The sequence below is a fragment of the Tachyglossus aculeatus genome, chromosome 1 (assembly GCF_015852505.1).
Source record: "Tachyglossus aculeatus isolate mTacAcu1 chromosome 1, mTacAcu1.pri, whole genome shotgun sequence".
Taxonomy (NCBI): domain Eukaryota; kingdom Metazoa; phylum Chordata; class Mammalia; order Monotremata; family Tachyglossidae; genus Tachyglossus; species Tachyglossus aculeatus.
In genome coordinates, this window is record NC_052066.1 from 38,052,159 (window position 1) to 38,069,982 (window position 17,824).

Below are 17,824 nucleotides of genomic sequence, written 5' to 3' on the forward strand. Positions count from 1 at the left end.
CTAAAATTCTATATACCAGTGAGAACTGAATGTACCCAGGCATCACATTATTGCTCTTAAAGTCATTCCATCAAAGCCCTCAGTGGAACTTATGAAGTCAGGTTTTCATTCCAATACCTCTAGACTGTAAACTTCTTGTGGGTGGGGACTATGCCGACCAACTCTATTGTATTGTACTTTCCCAGGAGTTTAGTACGGTGCTCTGCATTCAGTAAGTGTTCGCTAAATACCATTCACTGATCAACTGAAAACCCCATAGAGTTATTCCTATGTTAAAGTAATTAGGAATGGTAAATTTTTTGAGTCTGATAGTACACTGCTATGATATAAAAGCAAGAAGACACTCTGCTCATTCACTTGATGAGGAGGGAGATGGGTAAGCATTGAAAGTATTTGAGCTGTGGAAGTATGGGTGCTGAGTGATGCTGGAAGATGATGATTCTTCCAAAGGAAGTAAGGGAAGAAGCTGAAAGCAGGGAGAAAGCAGAGAGACTTGCAAAATTAGTCCAACCATGATATGACTTGAGGCTTGTCTTGTCATGTTGTCGATTTTTCTTTGACCCATAGTGATGCCTTGGACACATCTCTCCCAGAACGCCCCACCTCCATCTGCAATCATTCTGGTAGTGTAACCATTTAGTTTTCTTGGTAAAAATATGGAAGAGGTTTAACACTTTGTTAGTATGTTTGGTTTTATTCTCTGTCTCCCACTTTTAGACTGTGAGCCCACTGTTGGGTAGGGACTGTCTCTATATGTTGCCAATTTGTACTTCCCAAGCGCTTAGTACAGTGCTCTGCACATAGTAAGCGCTCAATAAATACGATTGATGATGATGATGATGAACACTGCCTCCTTCCATGCAGTAAACTTGAGCCTTGGCCCTTGATTCTCTCCACTGCTGCTACTGCCCAGCATAGGTGAGTTTTGACTTGCAGCAGATTGCCTTCCACTCGCTAGCCACTGTCCAAGCTGGGAGTGGAATGGATATGCCTCTGCTTGACTCTCCCTCCCATAGTCAAGACTGGTAGAGTACTGTCAACTCTCCAGTTGTGATGCTGAGAGGGGCATGGACCAAAGTCTTTTAGAAAGTTTTCATCAACTGAATGGATAAAATGGCTTCATTGATACCGTGCTCTCCTGGTTCTCCTACTCTTTCTCTGGTAAGTCATTCTCAGTCTCTTTCATGGACCCTTTCTCTGACTCCTTTCCCCTAAATCTGGGATCACTTGAAGCCGCGTGGCTCAGTGGAAAGAGCATGGGCTTAGGAGTCAGAGGTCATGGGCTCTAATCCCGGCTGCGTAAATTGTCGGCTGTGTGACTTTGGGCAAGTCACTTAACTTCTCTGTGCCTCATTTGCCTCATCTGTAAAATGGGGATTAAGTTTGTGAGCCAAACGTGGGACAACCCGATCACCTTGCAGTCCCCTAGTGTTTATGTGCTTTGCACATAGTAAGCGCTTAACAAATACCATCATCATTATTATTATTATTCTTTTAAATGCTTTGGAACTGGGGGTGAGGCAAATATCAATTGTTACAGGCACTCAATATTGAAATCCAAATGAACTGCTCTTTCTATAGTCTCCCTTTCTCCAATCCTCTTTCTGCTGTCATCCGTGCTGGCTTCTGGGTGTTCACATATCTCCTTCTTTTTAGTCCTGTATCCGGAGGGCCTTCCCACATGAATATGGGGCACAGGACTTTATGAATGGTGCTATCCCTAACTCCTCTCTGAACTATGCCATCTTGTATTCAGTTCCCTACAGAGGCTGTGGTTCTGCAACTTGCATACCTTCCCTTAGTCACCACTGTCAATCAATTTTATTTCTTCAAGCCTTACTTCAAAGCACTTGGGAGAGTACAACAAAAAGTAATTGGTAAACATATTCCTTGAGCACAAAGAGCTCGCTTAACTTATTACAAGGAGTATGAATGTGTTAATTGTGCTCTTTTTTCTCCTAATCTTATATCCTTATTTAATTTTGCCAGAGCTATTCTCCTGAGCCTGTTCCTTATCCTTCTCCAGGATTTCTATTTCTCTGCCTCCCAACAGTTCTGAAATCATACTTCCTCTAGGTCTCCCTGATTGATTTCTAATATCTCCAGATTTTATCAGTGCAATCACTAATTGCTTGTCTACTCACAACTTCCCACAGCACTTATTGCATATCCAATTTTCTTCTTCAATCTGTAAATCATTTTAGTATCTTCCTTCCTTCCTTAAGGACATGCACTTTGTACCCTCTGTTTAGTATGGTGGTCTATACACAGTAGGTGCTTAGTAAGCATGATTAATTAGTATGATTGCTTATATTAATTCATGGTTTTCTGGAAGATATTGTTTAGAAGATCTCAACAAAATCAAATATTTGGTTCAGGCAGAAGGAACCAAAACAGGCCAGGACATAAGTCAGAATGGAGTGTGAGAATGTGACCTGGAAATGCCTCAGCACAAGGATCATGGAGTCCACTAAGGGCCACCTGAGGACCAGAATAGCACCCTTCCTGGGCCCCACATTGGAACAATCTGAGGAGGTAGTAGTCAGGGTTTCATGAAGGATTACCATCATTTTGAGCCATGATCCATTTATCTGGCAAAGTTCTCCAAGTCTAGCAGATGTGATATCTCACCATCCCATCCACTGTCTAGGAGGTTTAAACTACATTAGTCACTGGCCTAGCTGCAAGAGGGTGAAACCAAAGAGAGAGATGAGATGTTATCTCATCTTCTACCCATCCAGGAGTGGCTTCTCTGAGCCCCTATACCTACACAACACTTCCAGAGTCCCCCTCTGTCTCCTCTCAGTTCCGTGGAGGGATGGTGGCTTCAGGGGTCTTGTACATAGTTTCTATTCCATTGATTTTGTTAATGATGTGCATATAGCTTTAATTCTATTTGTTCTGACGATTTTGACACCTGTCTATATGTTTTGTTTTGTTGTCTGTCTCCCCCTTCTAGACTGTGAGCCCATTGTTGGGTAGGGACTGTCTCTATATGTTGCCGACTTGTACTTCCCAAGCACTTAGTACAGTGCTCTGTACACAGTAAGCGCTCAATAAATACAATTGAACGAATGAATGAATATCATAGAGGGGAATGCCTAGAGGTTAGGGGGCAGAACCCCTCACAGAGAGCCAGGACAGTACCTCCCCAATTTTTACTCTTGCCATGAGGAGTCAGGGTCTGATGTTATAAAACCTGTGGGGACATGTGGGACTGAGAGAGAGGGGATGGGGCGAGGGATACATTCTCTCTACCCTGATTCCAGCAGTGGTAGGGAAAGCCCATCCCATTTCCATTACAGGGGTGGGGAGCAGACCTGGGGCAAGGAGCTGAACAGGTGCAGGGGTCTCTCCCCCTCATCCCCTTCTCCATCCCCCCCATATTACCTCCTTCCCTTCCTCACAGCACCTGTATATATGTATATATGTTTGTACATATTTATTACTCTGTGTATTTATTTATTTATTTATTTATTTATTTATTTTACTTGTACATATCTATTCTATTTATTTTATTTTGTTAGTATGTTTGTATTTATTCTCTGAGTCCCCCTTTTAGACTGTGAGCCCATTGTTGGGTAGGGACTGTCTCTATATGTTGCCAACTTGTACTTCCCAAGCACTTAGTACAGTGCTCTGCACACAGTAAGCGCTCAATAAATACGATTGATTGATTGATAGATTGATTGGCCAGTACAGCGGCCTATAAGTATTTATTTTGTGGTATTTTTTAAGGGCTTACTGTGTGCCAGGCCTTGTACTAAGTTCTATGGTAGATACAAGGCAATGAGGATGGACAAACTCCATATTGCACATGGGGCTCACATTCTTAATCCCCATTTCAAAGATGAGGTAACTGAGGAAGAGAGAATGTCACACAGCAGACACAAGGTGGGGTCGGGATTAGAACCGAGGTCCTTCTGATTCCCAGGATCATGATTTAACCACTCCTGGAGCCACTCCCATGGTAAAACAAGGGCAATGGCTTCCCTGGATCCTCCCCAAGGCCAACTCACAGTCAGCCATATTTATTGAGTGCTGTGTGCAGAGCACTGTGCTAAACACTGAGAGAATAAAATACAATAAACAGACATATTCCCTGCCCACAGTGACTTTACAATCCAGAGGGGGAGAAAGACATCAATATAAATAATTACAGATATGTACATAAGTGCCGTAGGGCTGGGAGAAGGGTTGAATACTGGGAAGCAGCGTGGCCTACTGACAAGAGCTCAGTCTTGGGAGTCAAAGGTCATGGGTTCTAATCCTGGCTCTGCCACTTGTCTGCTGTGTGACCTTGGGCGAGCCATTTAATTTATCTGTGCCTCAGTCACCACTATGTAAAATGGGGATTGAAACTGTGAGCACTAGGTGGGACAGGGACTGTGTCCAACCTGATTGCTTTGTATTCATTCATTCATTCATTCTTTCAATCGTATTAATTGAGCACTTACTGTGTGCAGAGCACTGTACTAAGTGCTTGGGAAGTACAAGTTGGCAACATATAGAGATGGTCCCTACCCAACAGAGGGTTCACAGTCTAGAAGGGGGAGACAGACAACAAAACAAAACATAGTAACAAAATAAAATAAATAGAATAAATATATACAAGTAAAATAAATAAATAAATAGTGTAATTAATATGTACAAACATATATACATATATACTGGTATATATCTACCCCAGTATATAGGTATGTATCTACCCCAGTGCTTAGAACAGTGCTTAGCTTATGGTAAGTGTTTAACAAATACCATAATTATTGTTATCGTTAAAGGGAGCAAGTCAAAGAGACACAGAAGAAAGTGGGAGAAGAGGAAAGGAGGGTTCAGTGAGGGAAGGTCTCTTGGAGGAGTTGTGTCTTCAATAAGCCTTTGAAGTGGGCAGAGATTAATTGTCAGATATGAGGAGGGTGAGTGTTCCAGGCCAGAGACATGGGCAAGAGGTTGGCAGCGAGAAAGACGAGATTGAGGTACAGTGAGAAGATTAGCATTAGAACGGCAAAGTGTGCAGATTGGGTTCAATCATATTTATTGAGCGCTTACTGTGTGCAGAGCACTGTACTAAGTGCTTGGGAAGGACAAGTTGGCAACATATAGAGACAGTCCCTACCCAACAGTGGGCTCACAGTCTGGAAGGGGGAGACAGAGAACAAAACCAAAAATATTAACAAAATAAAATAAATAGAATAGATACGTACAAGTAAAATAAATAAATAGAGTAATAAATATGTGCAAACATATATACGTATATACAGGTGCTGTGGAGAAGGGAAGGAGGTAAGATGGGGGGGATGGAGAGGGGGACGAGGGGGAGAGGAAGGAGGGGGCTCAGTCTGGGAAGGCCTCCTGGAGGAGGTGAGCTCTCAGTAGGGCCTTGAAGGGAGGAAGAGAGCTAGCTTGGCGGATGTTGGGAGGGAGGGCATTCCAGGCCAGGGGGATGACATGGGCCGGGGGTCAATGGCAGGACAGGCAAGAACAAGGCACAGTGAGGAGATTAGCGGCAGAGGAGTGGAGGGTACAGGCTGGGCTGTAGAAGGAGAGAAGGGAGGTGAGGTAGGAGGGGGCGAGGTGATGGACAGCCTTGAAGCCGAGGGTGAAGAGTCTCTGCCTGATGCGCAGATTGATTGGTAGCCACTGGAGATTTTTGAGGAGGGGAGTGTAGTAGGGAGAGTAATGAGGTGAGGTCGGAGGGGGAAAGGTGATTTAGTTCTTTAAAAACACTGATGAGGAGTTTCTGATTGATGCAAAGGTGGATAGGCACCCATGGGGGTTTCATGGGTAAAGGGGAATCATGGCTTGAATGTTTTTGTAGAAAAATGATCTGGGCAGAAATTGAAGTATGGATTGAAGTGCTGAGAGACAGGAGGCAAGGAAGGCAGCACTAGGAGGCTGATGCCGTATGCCAGGCGGGGTAGGATGAGTGATTGGATTAACATGGTAATTAAGATGGAGGGGTAGTTAGGTGGATTTTAGCAATATTGTGAAGGTTGAACTGACAGGACTTAGTGATAGACTGAATATTTGGATTGAATGTGAGAGAGGAGTCAGGGATAACATCAACGTTTCAGGCTTGTGAGCTAGGATGGATGGTGGCACCGTCTACAGTGATGGGAAAGTCAGGGAGTGGTCAGGGCTTAGGTAGGAAAATAAGGCATTCTGTTTTAGACATGTTAATTTTGAAGTGACGGGAGGACATTCAAGTAGAAATGTCTTGAAGGTAGGAAGAAATGTGAGACTGAAGCGAGGGAGAGAGATTAGGGCTGAAACTGTAGATTTGGATATCATCCACATAGAGGTAGTAGTTGAAGCCATGGGATTAAATAAATTCTCCAAGAGAATGGGTGCAGATGTAGAATAGAAGGGGAGCCACTGAACCTTGAAAGACCCTCACAGTTAAAGCAGGGCGGAGGGAGGCAGAGGAGGAGACTGTGAAAGAGACTGAGAATAATCCCACAGTTTTGGCTTGCACTGGACAGAGTCCTGTTGACTTAATTTCTGCTGTGCAGGGCTGACAGGGAGGGGAATTGACTATCTAAGACATGGGAACAGGTGGAGGGCCTTTGCTCAGGCCACCTGGAGTTCGGAGGCCTCTGCCCACTGGAGCCTCATGGGACCCCATGAGCCTCATGGGAGCACTGGGGTCCCCAGGCTTATCCATTCCCTTGCAGAGTTCCCGGGGGCAGTGTGGTGGCTGGGGTGCCAGCATCTTCCAGACTAGGCTATAGGCCTTTCACCAGCCCACCCAGTAGTTTGGAGGGATCCCTGAGTCACCCTTGCCCTCCCAGTCTCCCCAGTGGCATGACCCTCTACCCTCGAGGAGCTGGGATTCAGTGTTGTGAGGCTCACGGGATAGGATACTGATTAACATTTTTCAGAAACATTCTCTCTGTTTTTTGCTTAGTGTCTGTGACCCACTATGATTTCACTGCATCATAAGGTTGGCAGATGTTTCGATCAATCAAGTCCTGGCTACGTGAACCAACCAGAGGATGCAGCTCATGAATTTGTTGTAAACTGGAGCAAATGACTCCCAGTTTTCAGTTGGAATGCAGCATTTGGATGTTTTAGAAACACTTCCTCTATCCTACTTGCCTTTGGTTTCCCAATTTCACCTCTCCATACAGCTCCTTTTTTTATGATGGCATTTATTAAGCACTTACTATGTGCAAAGCACTGTTCTAAGCACTGGGAAGGTTACAAGGTGATCAGGTTGTCCCATGGGGGGCTCACAGTTTCATCCCCATTTTACAGATGAGGGAACTGAGGCACAGAGAAGTTAAGTGACTTGCCCAAAGTCACACAGCTGACAATTTGCAGAGCCGGGATTTGAACCCATGACCTCTGACTCCAAAGCCCGGGCTCTTTTCCACTGAGCCACGCTGCTTCTTTAGTAACCTGCGGTTGCCCTCTTTCCTTATAAGAAGCACTGGAGTATACACAAGTTTATGAGATCAGTTAATACCTGTCCCACATGGGATTTACAATCAATCTTATTCCCATTTTACAGGTGAGGAAACTGAGGCCTAAACATGTTAAGTGACTTTATTCATTCATTCAATCACATTTATTCCCCCTTTCAGACTGTGAGCCCACTGTTGGTCAGGGACTGTCTCTATATGTTGCCAATTTGTACTTCCCAAGCGCTTAGTACAGTGCTCTGCACACAGTAAGCGCTCAATAAATACGATTGATGATGATGATGATGATTTATTGAGCGCTTACTGTGTGCAGAGCACTGTACTCAGCACTTGGGAAGTACAAATAAGCAACATATAGAGATGGTCCTACCCAACAACAGGCTCACAGTCTAGAAGGGGGAGACAGACAACAAAACAAAACAAGTAGACAGGTGTCAATACCTTGCCCAAGTCACACAGTAAGCTCATGACAGAGCCGAGGTAGGAATTTGAGTCTCCTGACTCCCAGTACTGCGTAATTTTCGCTAGGCTTCTACTAGGCTTCCGACTAGACTTCTTTATGTAAAGTCTGTTGGACACTATGTTTATACCAGCTATACTCCACAAGGGTCATAGATTTTTTACAACCTCAGTTCCTTCTCACCACTTAGGTAATATGGATTTTGCAAGTCTGAGCTCCAAGGGCCCTGATAAAGCAAGAATGCCTGTTAGCTCTGCGAGCCAATCTGGTCCATTTCCCAAGGAAGACCCTTTTCTTTCATTCATTCAATTGTATTTATTGAGCGCTTAAGGTGTGCAGAGCACTGTACTAAGCGCTTGGGAAGAACAAGTTGGTAACATATAGAGACGGTCCCTACCCAACAGCGGGCTCACAGTCTAGAAGGGGGAGACAGACAACAAAACAACACATATTAACAAAATAAAATAAATAGAATAGTAAATATGTACAAGTAAAATGAGCTTATCAGTGGGTCTCTAGTTGACCCAGTTAGCCAGAGTAGGCTCAAAGATTAATTAGAAGATTGTGCATATAGCTTTAATTCTATTTGTTCTGACGACTTTGACACCTGTCTACATGTTTTGTTTTGTTGTCTGTCTCCCCCTTCTAGACTGTGAGCCCATTGTTAGGTAGGGACCATATCTATATGTTGCCAACTTGTACTTCCCAAGTGCTTAGTACAGTGCTCTGCACACAGTAAGTGCTCAATAAATACGATTGAATGAATGAATGGATAGAAGATGTAACAACAACCCGACGTTGGATTTTTACCACTGTTGCTGTCACTGAGTACAGCCCAGCTGACAAGATATGTGAGCTGAGCTAGTGAAGCCTCTCTGGCAAACCTGATCACTGTTTAAGGGAACCCAATGCCTGCCAAACTGGTTAGTGTGGGGTAGTGAATTCTGCGTGCCCTGGTCAGGAGTGAGTTGGAAGAACAAATCATCATCATCAATCGTATTTATTGAGCGCTTACTATGTGCAGAGCACTGTACTAAGCGCTTGGGAAATACAAATTGGCAACATATAGAGACAGTCCCTACCCAACAGTGGGCTCACAGTCTAAAAGGGGGAGACAGAGAACAAAACCAAACATACTAACACAATAAAATAGAATAGAATAGATATGTACAAGTAAAATAAATAAATAAATGAATAGAGTAATAAATATGTACAAACATATATACATATATACAGGTGCTGTGGGGAAGGGAAGGAGGGAAGATGGAGAGGGGGACGAGGGGGAGGAGAGGGGGAGAGGGGGACGAGGGGGACAAATCTGTCAATGACTTATAAGGACAATCCTTCCTCTACCTAGGGATGGTCTGGATTGGCCTGAGTGGAAATACGGCCTCCTTATACCACTTTAGACTCTGTTAGAACTCTGTTCCAACTCTGTTGGAATCCAAACCACAGTGGCTGTTCTGAAACTACCATCTTGTCTAGGAGAACCTCTGGTGACAGTTCTTAAAGTCTAACAGTCCATTTTGGAAGTTACAGAGTCAAGAAGCTGTTGTTCCTCTCCTGGGTGAAGTTGTTTCCTAGTACCCAGCTATGTTGTTTCACCCCTGGGGTTAGTTCTTTGTGAGGGGCGGAAGGGTCTGCTGCCAAATAACTTGCATCTGATTTACAGGTTCTTGATGCCAATACAAATAAGACCTCTCTTCCCTTTTGCATTTCGCAGAAATAGGACTCTCGCTTTTGACTTGAAAAAACAAAAGAAACAAAAAAATCAAAATATACCACCTTTCACAAGAACAGCAGAATCAATTTTTTTTCCTACATTGATATCATTTATTTATTTCCTTTTATTAGGCCATAATTTTTAAATCATTCACTTCTGTTTCACCCTTACTGGTTTTCATTAAAAGAAGTCCATTAACAACAACAACAAAAAAGCCCATAGGAAAAGCAACAGGGTGTCATTCAGTTGAGTTCAGGCTCACACATTACTATCTCACTTGCTAGCCCTTGTTGTGCTTTAACAGAGAGGTGAGGAACCAAGTGTCAAATCTCAGTTAAGAAGTGGTAGCAATTCAGCACCTAATTCCCATATGGTACATCAACATTTCTGGACTATCTGGCTGTTTCCATAGCTCTGAGCTGTGCACAGAAACTGTGAGAGTATTCCTCCAAGAAATGGCTTTCACGACTCTATTAACACCTCATTAGGAAAATGTGTCAACATATTACTTCCCCTCACAAAAAAAGTCCTTGCCTAAGTGATTTCTATAATCTCACACTAATGTTAAGCATTTTACACAGTCAAAGCACACTGCATCTTGATATGTTCCAATGGCTTCAGCTACCATCTCTAAGCTGATAAATCCAAAATCTACATCTGTAGCCCTGGTCTCTCTTGTCTCTGCAGTCTCTTATTTCCTCCTGCAGTTAGGACACCTTTGCTTGGATGTTCCATCAACATCTAAAATTTAACATGTCCAAAACAGAACACCTTATTTTCCCACCCAAACCCTGTCCTCCCCATGATGTAGATAGCATCTCCATCCTCTCTGTCTGACAATCCTGTAACTTTGGGGCTATCCTCGCGTCACTTCTCTCATTCAACCCACATATTTAATGTTACCAAATTCTGTTGGTTCCTCCTTCAGAACATCACTAAAATCTGCCCTTTCCTTTCAACCTGCTACCATGTTAATCCACACACTGATTTTACAATTGTACTTTCCAAGCACTTAGTACAGTGTTCTGCACGCAGTAAGCGCTCAGTAAATACGATTGAATGAATGAATGAATCCTGCCTCGATTATTGCATTAGCCTCCTTGCTAATCTCCCTGCCACCTGTCTCTCCGCACTCCAGTCCATACTTCACTCTGCTGCCTGGATCACTTTTCTACAGAAGCATTCAGTCCATGGTTTCCCACTTCTCAAGAACCTCCAATAGTTTCTCATCCATTTCCACATCAAACCATTGACTTTAAAGCACTCAATCACCTTGCCTCATCTGATTTTACTTCCCTGATTTCCTACAACAGCCCAACCCCCATGCTTCACTCCTCCAATGCCAACCTGTACCTTGATCTCATCTATCTCGCCGCGATCCCTCACCCACATCCTGCATCTGGCCAGAAAGGCTCTCTCCCTTTTCATAGCCAACATAATGTCACTCTCCCTACCTTCAAAGCCTCTTGGGAAGGACATTTTTAAAGTACAGGTTTGTGGTATTCAACTATTAGTAGGATTTGTGTTTGAGTCGCTTTTCATCAGTGGTGATTGTTTGCACTTAACCATCTTCATTTTTCATATAGTCTCCCTGGCAAAAACATCAAGAATGGGAAACTGGGATTGATTAAGAGATTAAGTGCAGATAGCCTGTATCTAATAAAGATGCAGAGAGCTAGAGTCTCCCTCTTTGGAGCAGACTCTGCTGCATCCCAGTTTGTCAAAAGTATCAATAGGGAAGCAGCGTGGCTCAGTGGAAAGAGCATGGGCTTTGGAGTCAGTTGTCATGGGTTCAACTCCCATCAGCGCTAATTGTCAGCTGTGTGACTTTGGGCAAGTCACTTCACTTCTCTGTGCCTCATTTACCTCATCTGTAAAATGGGGATTAAAACTATGAGCCCCCCGTGGAACAACCTGATCACCTTGTAACCTCTCCAGTGCTTAGAACAGTGCTTTGCACAGTAAGCGCTTAATAAATGCCATCGTTAAAAGTGCCAGCTTTATGGAATGGAATAGAAAACTAAAATATGTGGAGTCCAAGTATTCTTTAGTAAGTACAGAACTTCTCACTCTACTCCACGTTAGCCAAGAGGCTAAGAACAGGGAACCACACTACCTCAGAAGGTTCATTTTAGGAACAGAGGAGTCAAAGAAGAAACACGGTTTGCTGTGGAGAAGGAATGTTCCTATTTGTTGCATTGTACTCTCCCAAGCATTTAGTCCCCTCTCAGGATCGCAAGTGAAGATTTTCCAGTACACTAACAGTCCCAGCTATGGGAGGGGGAGTCAAGCAGAGGCGTGCCCATTCAATTCCTAGGTTGGGCAGTGGCTAGGGAGTGGAAGGACACCTGCTACAAGCTGAAACTCACCTGTGCTGGGCAGCAGTGGCATGGAAGAATCAAGGGTAGAGACTCAAGTTTACTCGGTGGAAGAAGACAATGGTAACTGCTTCCATATTATTACCAAGAAAACTATGGATATGCTACCAGAACAATTGCAGATGGAGAGTGGGGCATTCTGGGAGAGATGGAGTCGTTATGGGTCAGATATACTCTGCACATAATAATGATAGAAATTAAGTGTTTACTATGTACAAAGCACTGTTCTAAGCATTGATAGTAAGTGTTCAATAAATACGATTGCCTGACACACATAAGCACAGAAATGACTTGTTTTGTTTGCTGTCCTCCCCCTATCTGGATGTTGGTCAAATTCCAAAGATGACTTCCTGTCCATTTGATATTCTGGAGCATCTATCTCATCCTATCCCGACTGGATTACTACATCAGCCTTCTCTCTGATCTCCCATCCTCCTGTCTCTCACCACTTCAATCTACACTTCACACTGCTGCCCAGATTATCTTTGTACAGAAATGCTCTGGGCACATCACTCCCCTCCTCAAAAATCTCCAGTGGTTGCCTGTCAACCTATGAATCAAGAAAAACTCTTCAATTTCGGCTTCAAGGCTGTCCATCACCTCACCCCCTCCTACCTCACCTCCCTTCTCTCCTTCTACAGCCCAGCCTGCACCCTCCACTCCTCCGCCACTTACCTCCTCACTGTGCCTCGTTCTCGCCTGTCCTGCAATCGACCCCCGGCCCACGTCCTGCCCCTGGCCTGGAATGCCCTCCCTCCACACATCTGCCAAGCTAGCTCTCTTCCTCCGTTTAAAGCCCTACTGAGAGCTCACCTCCTCCAGGAGGCCTTCCCAGACTGAGCCCCCTTTTTCCTCTCCTCCTCCCCATTACGCCACCCTACCCCCTTCCCCTTCCCACAGCACTTGTATAAATTTGTACAGATTTATTACTCTATTTTACTTGTACATGTTTACTATTCTATTTATTTTGTTAATGATGTGCATATAGCTATAATTCTATTTGTTCTGATGATTTTGACACCTACTTACTTTGTTTTGTTGTCGGTCTCCCCCTTCTAGACTGTGAGCCCATTGTTGGGTAGGAACCGTCTCTATATTTTGCCGACTTGTACTTCCCAAGCACATAGTACAGTGCTCTGCACACAGTAAGTGCTTGATAAATATGATTGAATGAATGAATGAATGAATGAGCACCCGTCAAATTCAACCTCCCTGAAAAGTGCCTATGGAATGAAGTAATCAGAAACCCATTTGGCTGCTCATGAAACAGCATGGCTTAGTGAAAAGAGCTTGGGCTTGGGAGTCAGAGGTCATGGGTTCTAATCCCAGCTCCGCCACTAGTCAGCTATGTGACTTTGGGCAAGTCACTTCACTTCTCTGTGTCTCAGTTACCTCATCTGTAAAATGGGGATTAAGACTGTGAGCCCTATGAGGGACAACCTGATAAACTCGTTTCTCCTCCAGAACAGTGCATGGCACATAGTAAGCACTTAACAAATACCATCATTATTATTATGAAAGCTAACAAAGAAGATAGACTGGAAAGGAAGGGTTATATGTAAGATAATCATTGCTGGCAAATAATGACTTCACTGAGTAAAAGGCAATGAAAAGTAGCATGACACAAGAGAAAGAGTATAGGCGTAGGAGTCAGAGGACCTGGACCTGGACCCCCAGCTCTGTCAATTGTCTGCTGTGTGGCCTTGGGAATTTCACTTAAATTCTCTGTGCCTCAGTTTCCTCAAATGCAAAATAGTGATTCAATACCTGTTTGTTCTTCTTTCTACTTGGACTGTAAGGGACTGTATGCGGCTTTATGTGTTTCTACCTCAGCACTAAGAATTGTACTTGACACAAAGTAAGCGCTTAACAAATACCTTAAGAAAAAGAAAAAGGGGCATTTATTAAGTGCTTATTAAAAGCACTTTAAAGCCCTACTGAGAGCTCACTTCCTCCAGGAGGCCTTCCCAGACTGAGCCCCCTCCTTCCTCTCCCCATTCCCTCTCCTTCCTCACCCCACAGCACCTGTATATATGCTTGTACATATTTATTACTCTATTTTACTTGCACATATTTACTATTCTATTTCTTTTATTTTGTTAACATGTTTTGTTTTATTGTCTGTCTCCCCCTTCTAGACTGTGAGCCCGCTGTTGGGTAGGGACTGTCTCTATATGTTGCCAACTTGTACTTCCTAAGCACTTAGTACAGTGCTCTGCACACAGTAAGTGCTCAATAAATACAATTGAATGAATGAATGTGCAAAGCAATGTTCTATGTGCTGGGGGGTTACAAGGTGATCAGGTTGTCCCATGGGAGGCTCACAGTCTTAATTCCCTTTTACAGATGATGTAACTGAAGCACAGAAAAGTGATTTGCACAACGTCACACAACAAAGTGGCGCAGCCGGGATTAGAATCTAGGTCCTTTAGAATCCCAGGCCTGGGCTTTTCCCACTTGGACATGCTGCTTCTTTGGCCTGCTGTTTGAACCTTTCCTAGTATCTGAACCCTTCTGGACCTCAGTTTCCTCATCTATGTAACAGAGATAAAGTCCTTTCCCTGTCCCAAGGTGACCCTGGGGTACCGGCCACCTCAAGGGCAAATGCTATCTAGGAGGCCTTCCCAGACTGAGCTCCTTCCTTCCTCTCCCCCTCATCCCCCTCTCCATCCCCCTCATCTTACCTCCTTCCCTTCCCCACAGCACCTGTATATATGTATATATGTTTGTACATATTTATTACTCCATTTATTTTGCTTGTACATATCTATTCTATTTATTTTATTTTGTTAGTACGTTTGGTTTTGTTCTCTGTCTCCCCCTTTTAGACTGTGAGCCCACTGTTGGGTAGGGACTGTCTCTATATGTTGCCAACTTGTACTTCCCAAGTGCTTAGTACAGTACTCTGCACACAGTGAGCACTCAATAAATACGACTGATTGATTGATTGATTGACCTCCTGAGCCAGCAGGTGAAACTCGGAAGTGAGAGTGGGATAACACCCCCACAATCAAAGCTGCTAGATTGACAGCCTAAACTGGTAATACAGAAGGTGTCCCTCACCTCCGTGCCAATCAAATTAGGTATGGAGGAGGGGGAGAAGGCAGAGATTGGATAAACTGAGGCTGGAAGCCGGAATGGCCTAGGAGCACAGGTGATAAATACCTGTGGCCACTGGCCCTCTGGGCAGAGGATCGAGACTTGCAGCAGACAGCTGCAGTGCACCTCTGTTTCAGAGTGTGAGAAGCCCACTCTGCCTGCACCAAGTGAGGAGCCGTGGGATGGGGGAATGAGGGTCCTGTCCTGCTGGATGCTCATGGGGCTGGAAGCCAGGCGCTTCACTATGGGTATGGAACGAATGTATGGATTCCTCCCAAGTGGAATATCCTCGTGGGTGGAAGCTAGGGGCTTCTCCCATGCGTGTGGAACTCAAGTGGATTCCTCCCGAGTGGGAAGTGCACATGGGTGGGACCTAGCTGTCCCATCATGTGCAAACAAACTGTCAGGGAATTCTACCTGGGTGGGACCTGGGGATCCTGCCACACGTAACTAATGTATGTGAGTGTTCCTCCCATTAGGGAAGCTCTAATATTACTAATCGATCACATTCCTCCCAAAAGGGAAGTTCAGTTCATTGCCCCTAAATGATTAAATAATTCAATTCGCCTCGCGGAATAAATTTTATGTAAAACTCAGGCTTTCCGTCCCCAGCTTCTCTCTGTTGCTGCACTGATTACAGAAGGAACCTGTCCCCGGGTGAAAGGTGATACTCCCCCAACCTTTTAAACAGTGAGTTCCATGTGGGACAGTATCTGTGACCAATATGACTACCTTGTGAGCACTTAGTTGATGCTATTATTATTATCATCATCATTATTAGCTTCTGCATGATATTAAGGAAACTAATAATAGTAATAATAGCACCTACAAACAACTTAAGGTTTTTGAACAGTGGAAGGCTGTGTGCAAAAATCAAGCACGGCCTTGAACAAAAAGCTTTCAATATTTTCCATTTTGAATGAAACCCTATGATGAATAATATTTTATTATAAACTGTAACATAAAATCAGTGAACTCAATTAGTATAATACAATTTTGGTTCAATTACATTTGTAAACGTGGCTCAGTGGAAAGAAAGCAGGCTTGGGAGTCAGAGGTAATGGGTTCTAATCCCAGCTCTGCCACTTATCAGCTGTGTGACTTTGGGCAAGTAACTTAACTTCTCTGTGCCTCAGTTACTTCATCTGGAAAATGGGAATTAAGACTGTGAGTCCCATGTGGGACGACTTGATTACCTTGTATCTTCCCCAGTGCTTAGAACAGTGCTTGGCACATAGTAAGCACTTAACAAATGCCAAAATTATTATTAAAATTATTATAAACAACTCCTTGAGTCACCTTAATGTTTAAAGACTGGATCTGGCTGAACTTCAATCAATTTTAAGAAACAATTCAATATATTGTAAAAATGCCTGGCAAACATAACACATTTGCTACACATAATTCCACTGTTCATTGTTTTGAGTTTTAAAAGTATCTGAGAACATTTTTTTCTTTCCTTCTGAAAATCTAATGAAAAAGCATCCATGAAATCATCAAACATTCAGACCCTAACATTCTAGGAGTTTCTTTATCCGGCCTTTTTTTTTCTTCAATTGCATAATTCAATCTAGTGATAAAGTGAGAGTTTGGAGGGCAAGGTTTCATGTGGACTCTATGACAAATATGGGATTGGCAGCAAAATGAGAGGTGGAAATATAGGAAAAGATTGGGGGGATGCTGGCTGTATGAGGCACTTAACAGGTTATTAAGAGGCAATCACTGGTCAATCAAGCAGAAAGGGAGGTTGATTAGCGGGTGTGAACTGAATAGTAGATGCATTTTTTTCCACTTGTAGTTTTGAACTAAGTGAATAATACTGACAGGACTTCAGAACTCATAGTCTAGTCTTGGGCTGCAATGTGCAGAGTGGGGAAGAGAAGCTGGCAAATCATTCAAATATATGCAGTCTTTAATCAGTCAATGGTATTGAACTCTTAGTGCGGAGTACAGTAACTAAGCACTTGGGAAAGTACCAACAGAAGATTTTCTTTAAATGTCCTACCCAATGAAGATTGTTATTCTTCTTGACTCCTTTCTCTCATTTATTCATTCATTCAGTCATATTTATTGAGTGCTTACTGTGTGCAGAGCACTGTACTAAGCGCTTTGGAAGTACAAGTTGGCAGCATATAGAGATGGTCCCTTCCCAACAGTGGGTTCAACATCATGTTCAATCACGTTCAAACACCACAGGTAAATCCTATCAATTTTTCCTCCCCAAAATTTCCTGGATTCCCTTTTCTTCTTTATTCAAACAGCCCATATCCTCATCCAGACACTTATATCTCAACTAAACTAATGAATCCCTCTCCTCTTTGCTCTCCCTGACTCCAATCATGCATTCAATCAATATTTATTGAGTGCTTACTGTGTGCAAAGCACTGTACTAAGTACTCGGGCAAATACAATATGAGTTGGTAGATAGGATTCCTGCCCACAAGGATCTTACAGTGTTCAGGGGGAGACAGACATTAAAATTAAGTAAAATTAAAATAAAAACATAAAAATATAAAAATAAAATATAATAATATAAAAAATAAAATGAAAGTAAAATAAAATAAAATAAATTACTAGTAGGGGACTACATTGTAGATAAGGGACAAGGTTTCCCCTTTCCTGGCTATTGCTGCCCAGATCATTTCTCAACTAAATCATTCTGCTCAAGTTGCCGCATTCCTCAGAAACCTATAAGAGTTACCGGTTCCTTTTCACATAAAGCAGAAACTCTTGAATACTG

The 17,824-nt window shown here is 43.3% G+C and overlaps 1 non-coding gene across 1 annotated transcript; it reads right to left on the reverse strand.

Moving 5' to 3' along the window:
* Nucleotides 1-928: 928 nt before the first annotated feature.
* LOC119936972 lies at nucleotides 929-1,066 on the reverse strand. Its single transcript, XR_005453891.1, has one exon. It is a non-coding gene; the product is annotated as a small nucleolar RNA SNORA7 (small nucleolar RNA).
* Nucleotides 1,067-17,824: the final 16,758 nt, after the last annotated feature.